Source organism: Salmo salar, chromosome ssa16 (assembly GCF_905237065.1).
Source record: "Salmo salar chromosome ssa16, Ssal_v3.1, whole genome shotgun sequence".
Lineage (NCBI taxonomy): Eukaryota > Metazoa > Chordata > Actinopteri > Salmoniformes > Salmonidae > Salmo > Salmo salar.
In genome coordinates this window covers 57,008,991-57,019,385 of record NC_059457.1, presented here as the reverse complement: position 1 = coordinate 57,019,385, position 10,395 = coordinate 57,008,991, and the positions used below count along the sequence as shown (strand labels likewise).

Here is a 10,395-nt window from a genome sequence, read left to right as displayed (position 1 = left end):
AGATATGGATATGTAAATAGATATAGATATGGATATAGATATGGATATGTAAATAGATATAGATATGGATATAGATATGGATATGTAAATAGATATAGATATAGATATGGATATGATATAAATATGGATATAGATATGGATATGATATAAATATGGATATAGATATGGCTATAGATATGGATTGTTATGGATATAGATATAGATAGATGTAGATATAAATAGATATACATTTACATTTAAGTCATTTAGCAGACGCTCTTATCCAGAGCGACTTACAAATTGGTGCATTCACCTTGTGATATCCAGTGGAACAACCACTTTACAATAGTGCATCTAAATCTTTTAGGGGGTGGGGGGGGTGGGGATAGAAGGATTACTTTATCCTATCATATAGACAGATATGGATTGTTATGGATATAGATATAGATAGATATGGATATAGATAGATATGGATTGTTATGGATATAGATAGATATAAGATAGAGATATGGATATAGATAGATATGGATATAGATATAGATATGGATATAGATAGATATGGATATAGATAGATATAGATATGGATATGTAAAAAGATATAGATATGGATATGTAAAAAGATATAGATATGGATTTAGATACAAATATGGATATAGATATGGATATAGATATGGATATAGATATGGATATAGATATGGATATAGATAGGTATAGATATGGATATGTAAAAAGATATAGATATGGATATGTAAAAAGATATAGATATGGATTTAGATACAAATATGGATATAGATATGGATATAGATATGGATATAGATATGGATATGGATATAGATAGGTATAGATATGGATATAGATATGGATATAGATAGGTATAGATAGGTATAGATATGGATATAGATATGGATATAGATATGGATATAGATATGGATATGGATATAGATATGGATATAGATAGGTATAGATATGGATATAGATAGGTATAGATAGGTATAGATATGGATATAGATATGGATATAGATAGGTATAGAAATGGATATAGATATGGATATGGATATAGATAGGTATAGATATGGATATAGATATGGATATAGATAGGTATAGATATGGATATAGACACAGTTGAAGTTGGAAGTTTACATACACTTAGGTTGGAGTCATTAAAACTTTCAACCACTCCACAAATTTCTTGTTAACAAACTATAGTTTTAGCAAGTCGGTTAGGACATCTACTTTGTGCATGACACAAGTCATTTTTCCAACAATTGTTTACAGACAGATTATTTCACTTATAATTCACGGTATCACAATTCCAGTGGGTCAGAAGTTTACATACACTAAGATGACTGTGCCTTTAAACAGCTTGGAAAATTCCAGAAAATGATGTCATGGCTTTAGAAGCTTCTGATAGGCTAACTGACATCATTTGAGTCAATAGCAGGTGTACCTGTGGATGTATTTCAAGGCCTACCTTCAAACTCAGTGCCTCTTTGCTTGACATCATGGGAAAATCAAAAGAAATCAGTCAAGACCACAGAAAAGAAATTGTAGACCTCCACAAGTCTGGTTCATCCATGGGAGCAATTTCCAAACGCCTGAAGGTACCACATTCATCTGTACAAACAATAGTACGCAAGTATAAACACCATGGGACCATGCAGCCGTCAAAAATCGCACAGGAAGGAGACGCGTTCTGTCTCCTAGAGATCAAATCAAATACAATTTTATTGGTCGCATAATCATGGTTAGCAGATGTTAATGCGAGTGTAGCGAAATGCTTGTGCTTCTAGTTCTGACCATGCAGTAATATCTAACAAGTAATCTAACAATTTCACAACAACTACCTTATACACACAAGTGTAAAGGAATGAATAAGAATATGTACCGAACGGCATAGGCAAGATGCAGTAGATGGTATGTACTTTGAATGTACTTTGGTGCAAAAAGTGCAAATCAATCCCAGAACAGCAAAGGACCTTGTGAAGATGCCGGAGGAAACAGGTACAAAAGTGTCTATATCCATAGTAAAACGAGTGCAATATTGACATAACCTGAAATGCCGCTCAGCAAGGAAGAAGCCACTGCTCCAAAACCACCATAAAAAAAAGACTACAGTTTGCAAGAACTGTTTGGCCATAATGACCATCGTTATGTTTGAAGGAAAAATGGGGAGGCTTGCAAGCCGAAGAACACCATCCCAACCGTGAAGCATGGGGATGGCAGCATCATGTTGTGGGGGTGCTTTGCTGCAGGAGGGTCTGGTGCACTTCACAAAATAGATGGCATCATGAGAATGGAAAATTATGTGGATATATTGAAGCAACATCTCAAGACATCAGTCAGGTAGTTAAAGCTTGGTCGCAAATGGGTCTTCCAAATGGACAATGACCCCAAGCATACTTCTAAAGTTGTGGCAAAATGGCTTAAGGACATCAAAGTCAAGGTATTGGAGTGGCCATCACAAAGCCCTGACCTCGATCCTATAGAAAATGTGTGGGCAGACCTGAAAAAGTGTGTGCGAGCAAGGAGGCCTACAAACCTGACTCAGTTACACCAGCTCTGTCATGAGGAATGGGCCAGAATTCACCCAACTTATTGTGGGAAGCTTGTGGAAGGCTACCTGAAATGTTTGACCCAAATTAAACAATTTAAAGGCAACGCTACCAAGTACTAATTGAGTGTACGTAAACTTCTGACCCACTGGGAATGTGATGAAAGAAATAAAAGCTGAAATAAATCATTCTCTCTACTATTATTCTGACATTTCACATTCTTAAAATAAAGTGGTGATCCTAACTGACCTAAAACAGGGAATTTTTAGGATTAAATGTCAGGAATTGTGAAAAACGGAGTTTAAATGTATTTGGCTAAGGTGTATGTAAACTTCCGACTTCAACTGTATAGTTAAATGCACTAAAGAGGAACAATGAATACAATACATAATACATAAATATATATTTCCCTATAGAATATAAATGTTTATTTCCCTATAGAATATAAATATCTATTTCCCTATAAAATAAAATAAAATTATTTTTCTTATAGAATATGGGTGACTATGAGATAACTACAGGATAAGGATGACTATGAGATCATGACTATAGGATAAGGGTGACTATGAGATCATGACTATAGGATAAGGGTGACTATGAGATCATGACTATAGGATAAGGATGACTATGAGATCATGACTATAGGATAAGGGTGACTATGAGATCATGACTATAGGATAAGGGTGACTATGAGATCATGACTATAGGATAAGGGTGACTATGAGATCATGACTATAGGATAAGGGTGACTATGAGATCATGACTATAGGATAAGGGTGACTATGAGATCATGACTATAGGATAAGGGTGACTATGAGATCATGACTATAGGATAAGGGTGACTATGAGATCATGACTATAGGATAAGGATGACTATGAGATCATGACTATAGGATAAGGGTGACTATGAGATCATGATATGATAATTTTGATTATGAATAATGACTATATTATAATTTTGACTATGAGACAATGACTACATGATAAGGGTGACTATGATATAATGGCTATAGAACAATTTTTACTGTGAGATCATGACTATATGATAAGGGTGACTATGAGATCATGACTATAGGATAAGGGTGACTATGAGATCATGACTATAGGATAAGGGTGACTATGAGATCATGATATGATAATTTTGATTATGAATAATGACTATATTATAATTTTGACTATGAGACAATGACTACATGATAAGGGTGACTATGATATAATGGCTATAGAACAATTTTTACTGTGAGATCATGACTATATGATAAGGGTGACTATGAGATCATGACTATAGGATAAGGGTGACTATGAGATCATGACTATAGGATAAGGGTGACTATGAGATCATGACTATAGGATAAGGGTGACTATGAGATCATGACTATATGATAAGGGTGACTATGAGATCATGACTATAGGATAAGGGTGACTATGAGATCATGACTATATGATAAGGGTGACTATGAGATATTGACTATATGATATGGGTGACTTTGACTATGAGATCATGACTATATGATAATTATGACTATGAGATCATGACTATATGATAATGGTGACTATGAGACCATGGCTACATGATCCTTTTGACTATAAGATAATGACTATATGATAATGGTGACTATGAGATAATGACTATATGATAGGGGTGACTATGAGATAATGTCTATATGATAAGGGTTGCTATGAGATAATGACTATATGATAGGGGTGACTATGAGATAATGTCTATATGATAAGGCAACTATGAGATAATGACTATATGATAGGGGTGACTATGAGATAATGTCTATATGATAAGGCAACTATGGGATAATGACTATATGATAAGGGTTGCTATGAGATAATGACTATATGATAGGGGTGACTATGAGATAATGACTATATGATAGGGGTGACTATGAGATCATGACTATAGGATAAGGGTGACTATGAGATCATGACTATAGGATAAGGGTGACTATGAGATCATGACTATATGATAAGGGTGACTATGAGATCATGACTATAGGATAAGGGTGACTATGAGATCATGACTATATGATAAGGGTGACTATGAGATATTGACTATATGATATGGGTGACTTTGACTATGAGATCATGACTATATGATAATTATGACTATGAGATCATGACTATATGATAATGGTGACTATGAGACCATGGCTACATGATCCTTTTGACTATAAGATAATGACTATATGATAATGGTGACTATGAGATAATGACTATATGATAGGGGTGACTATGAGATAATGTCTATATGATAAGGGTTGCTATGAGATAATGACTATATGATAGGGGTGACTATGAGATAATGACTATATGATAAGGCAACTATGAGATAATGACTATATGATAGGGGTGACTATGAGATAATGTCTATATGATAAGGCAACTATGGGATAATGACTATATGATAAGGGTTGCTATGAGATAATGACTATATGATAGGGGTGACTATGAGATAATGACTATATGATAGGGGTGACTATGAGATATTGACTATATGATAGGGTGACAATGATATAACGACGATATGGCCAGGGTGACTATGAGATAACGACTATATGATAAGGCAACTATGAGATAATGTCTATATGATAGGGTAACTATGAGATAATGACTATATGGCCATGGTGACTATGATCGATACCTCTAAAGATTCTTATCAACAAAGTAGTCAAAAGTGTAGTATTTGGTTCCATATTCTTAGCACGCAATGACCACATCAAGCTTGTGATGCTACAAACTTGTTGAGTGTATTTGCTGCTTGTTTTGGTTGCGTTTCAGATGATTTTATGCCCAATAGAAATGAATGGTACCCATTGTACTGTGACTAATTGTAAATAATAACCTCCCCTGTTATTGGTAATGGTGAGAGGTTAACCTGTTAGGGCTAGGGGGCAGTATTGACACGGCTGGATAAAAAACATACCCGATTTAATCTGGTTACCACTCCTACCCAGTAACTAGAATATGCATATACTTATTACATATGGATAGAAAACACCCTAAATTTTCTAAAACTGTTTGAATGGTGTCTGTGAGTATAACAGAACTCAAATGGCAGGTCAAAACCTGAGAGATTCCTTTACAGGAAGTGGCCTGTCTGACCATTTCTTGAACTTCTTTTCCATCTCTATCATTTACTAAGGATCTCTGCTCTAACGTGACACTTCCCACGTCGTCCATAGGCGCTCAGAGCCCGGGAAAAAACAGAATGTCGTCATTCCAGCCCCAGGCTGAAACACATTATCGCCTTTCTCCAGTGGCCGATCAAGGGACACTGGGCTTATGCGCGTGACCCCGACCGCCCCCGCCTTTGGGATTTTTTCCTCTGTTTGCCGAAAAGGAGATTCCCTGTCGGAATATTATCGCTTTTCTACGAGAAAAATGTCGTAAAAATTGATTTTAAACAGCGGTTGACATGCTTCGAAGTACGGTAATGGAATATTTAGAATTTTATTGTCACGAATTGCGCCATGCGCGCGACACTTCTTTACTATTTCGGATAGTGTCTGGAACGCACGAACAAAACGCCACTATTCGGATATAACGATGGATTATTTTGGACCAAACCAACATTTGTTATTGAAGTAGCAGTCCTGGGTGTGCATTCTGACGAAGACAACAAAAGGTAATCAAACTTTTATAATAGTAAATATGATTATGGTGAGTGCTAAACTTGCCGGGTGTCTAAATAGCGAGCCCGTGATGCCTGGGCTATGTACTTAGAATATTGCAAAATGTGCTTTCACCAAAAAGCTATTTTAAAATCGGACATATCGAGTGCATAGAGGAGGTCTGTATCTATAATTCTTAAAATAATTGTTATGCTTTTTGTGAACGTTTATCGTGAGTAATTTAGTAAAATGTTAGCGAATTCCCCGGAAGTTTGCGGGGGTATGCTAGTTCTGAACGTCACATGCTAATGTAAAAAGCTGGTTTTTGATATAAATATGAACTTGATTGAACAAAACATGCATGTATTGTATAACATAATGTCCTAGGGTTGTCATCTGATGAAGATCATCAAAGGTGAGTGCTGCATTTAGCTGTCTTCTGGGTTTTGGTGACATTATATGCTGGCTTGAAAAATGGGTGTCTGATTATTTCTGGCTTGGTACTCTGCTGACATAATCTAATGTTTTGCTTTCGTTGTAAAGCCTTTTTGAAATCGGACAGTGTGGTTAGATTAACGAGAGTCTTGTCTTTAAATGGCTGTAAAATAGTCATATGTTTGAGAAATTGAAGTAATAGGATTTTTAAGGTTTTGAAAATCGCGCCACAGGCTGGCAGTGGCTGTTACGCAAGCGTCCCACCTAGCCCATAGAGGTTAACATGTCTTGGGGGGTATGAACTTTGACCCTCTGTAACTGTATATGGGTCATCTCCTTCTGATCTGTGCAAAACTTGGGAAAGTGGATTGAGGAAGTTGAGAGTTGAGAGGAAAGCCCAAGAACATCAGAGACATAACATATTATGATGCAACGCCAGACTGAATTCCTCAATTAGAAATAGACCATTCATGTGTGGTTTCACTTTGAATGGGACTTCCATGGTGAGAAGTGAAGCAGTTTCCTTTTTATGTAGGTTATTCTCATTGAGATCCAATTTCATTTTGCAAGAGAGACCCCATTTAGAGGTCAAACCAGATCTTTGAAACAGCAAATTTGCCACAAACTAAATCGATTCTGGAAATGTTTTCTCAAGAAACCCCGATCTTACTGGAAACTGTCCCTCTGTTCACATCTTACTGGAAACTGTCCCTCTGTTCACATCTTACTGGAAACTGTCCCTCTGTTCACATCTTACTGGAAACTCAGTTCCTGTTTTGATCAGACTCTTTGGTTGAATAAATAAAATACTTTCTTAAAATGACATATTTGGAGAAAACAAAAGGGGAAGGAAGAGACTCAGTAATAGTGGTGGGGGGGGGGGGGTAACAGTGTAAGAGGGAATATTATTTGTTATCCAATCTACAAAGGGAAGTAATCCAATCTAACATTCTAATGTGATTTTAATACTCGGTTAACATCGGCAGTGTGTTTCAACTGTGTCTCATCTAACCAATCAGATGTACCTCCAGATAAAGTACTATGGATCAGAATACTGAGCTGCCTGCACGGAGACACACAGGCTAACGTCCCAAATGGTATCCTATATAGTGCACTACTTTTGGACCAGGGCCCATAGTGCTCTTCCCTATATAGTGCACTACTTTTGGACCAGGGCCCATAGTGCTCTTCCCTATATAGTGCACTACTTTTGGACCAGGGCCTATAGTGCTCTTCCCTATATATTGCACTACTTTTGGACCAGGGCCCATAGTGCTCTTCCCTATATAGTGCACTACTTTTGGACCAGGGCCCATACTGCTCTTCCCTATATAGTGCACTAGTTTGGACCAGGGCCCATAGTGCTCTTCCCTATATAGTGCACTACTTTGGACCAGGGCCCATAGTGCTCTTCCCTATATAGTGCACTACTTTTGGACCAGGGCTTTAATAAGGGAATAGGATGCCATATGGGACACACAGCACAGTCTGTCTAATCCTTAAAAAGACACAGGTGTGTCAGAAATCTGTCGTCTACTACCGACTAAAACTACATACAGTGTACTAATCATACTACATGCTATTTAGAACGTACCGTTTAGTAAAAAACGAAAGGTGCTTTCCTTGTTTGCCGATGATTTTAATTCCGGGTCACTGAGAGACGTGATGCCCAACTTCTATCAACACGTCTCCTTCACCACTAGGGGGCGATAGAGTTCTAGATCACTGTTACTCTACCCACAAGCAAGCGTACAAAACCCTCCCTCATCCTCCGTTCGGCAAATCAGATCATGACTCTATACTCCTGCTTCCTATTTACAAACAGAATCTCAAACCAGGAAGTACCCATGACGCCGCTCCGTAGAGAAATGATCCAATGAATCTGAGGCTATGCTGCAGGATGCTTTGCTAGCACTGACTGGACGACCTAACCATCTCTGTCTCGGGCTTCATCAGGAAACATCATCAGCGACGTTGTCCCCACAGCGAAGGTTTGCTACTTCCCTTATCAAAAGCCCTGGATTAACACAGAGGTTGGTGCTAAAATAAAGGACAGGTCTATTGCTGCCAACCTCGAGGCTACAGCTGAGGACACAAACACATGGTAGCTGTGGTATAGTATGTATGAGGTATTGTGTATGAGGTATAGTGTATGAGATATAGTGTATGAGATATAGTGTATGAGGTATGGTGTGAGGTATGGTGTATGAGGTATTGTGTATGAGGTATAGTGTATGAGATATAGTGTATGAGGTATAGTGTATGAGGTATAGTGCATGAGGTATAGTGCATGAGGTATGGTGCATGAGGTATGGTGCATGAGGTATGGCGTATGAGGTATGGCGTATGAGGTATGGTGTATGAGGTATGGTGTATGTGGTATGGTGTATGTGGTTATGGTGTATGAAGAATGGTGTATGAGGTATGGTGTATGAGGTATGAAATATGGTGCATGAGGTATAGTGCATGAGGTATAGTGCATGAGGTATAGTGTAGGAGGTATGGTGCATGAGGTATGGTGCATGAGGTATGGTGCATGAGGTATGGTGCATGAGGTATAGTGCATGAGATATAGTGTATGAGGTATGGTGTATGAGGTATGGTGCATGAGGTATGGTGCATGAGATATGGTGTATGAGGTATGGTGTATGAGGTATGGTGTATGAGGTATGGTGTATGAGTTATGGTGTATGAGGTATGGTGTATGAGGTATGGTGCATGAGGTATGGTGCATGAGGTATGAGGTATAGTGTATGAGGTATAGTGCATGAGGTATAGTGTATGAGGTATGAGGTATGGTGTATGAGGTATGGTGTATGAGGTATGGTGTATGAGGTATAGTGTATGAGGTATGGTGTATGAGGTATAGTGTATGAGGTATGAGGTATGGTGTATGAGGTATGGTGTATGAGGTATAGTGTATGAGGTATGAGGTATGGTGTATGAGGTATGGTGTATGAGGTATGAGGTATGGTGTATGAGGTATGGTGTATGAGTTATGGTGCATGAGGTATGAGGTATGAGGTATAGTGTATGAGGTATGGTGTATGAGGTATGGTGCATGAGGTATGAGGTATGAGGTATGAGGTATGGTGTATGAGGTATGGTGTATGAGGTATGGTGTATGAGGTATGGTGTATGAGGTATGGTGCATGAGGTATGGTGTAGGAGGTATGGTGTATGAGGTATGGTGTATGAGGTATGGTGTATGAGGTATAGTGTATGAGGTATGGTGTATGAGGTATGGTGCATGAGGTATGGTGTATGAGGTATGGTGTATGAGGTATGGTGCATGCGGTATGGTGCATGAGGTATAGTGTATGAGGTATGGTGTATGAGGTATGAGGTATAGTGTATGAGGTATGGTGTATGAGGTATAGTGTATGAGGTATGAGGTATGGTGTATGAGGTATGGTGTATGAGGTATGGTGTATGAGGTATGGTGTATGAGGTATGAGGTATGAGGTATAGTGTATGAGGTATGAGGAATGAGGTATAGTGTATGAGGTATGGTGTATGAGGTATGAGGTATGAGGTATGGTGTATGAGTTATGGTGTATGAGTTATGGTGTATGAGGTATGGTGTATGAGGTATGGTGTATGAGGTATGAGGTATGAGGTATGGTGTATGAGGTATGTGTATGAGGTATGGTGTATGAGGTATGGTGTATGAGGTATGGTGTATGAGGTATAGTGTATGAGGTATGGTGTATGAGGTATGAGGTATGGTGTATGAGGTATGAGGTATGGTGTATGAGGTATGGTGTATGAGGTATGGAGGCTGTGTTGTTTCTGTTTATTTGTGTTTG

The 10,395-nt window shown here is 38.1% G+C and overlaps 1 protein-coding gene across 4 annotated transcripts in view; it reads right to left on the bottom strand.

Moving 5' to 3' along the window:
- Window positions 1-10,395, bottom strand: part of lpp (LIM domain containing preferred translocation partner in lipoma) — a 519,001-nt gene that overhangs the window by 63,319 nt on the left and 445,287 nt on the right. The gene's annotated exons all lie outside the window — the stretch shown is intronic.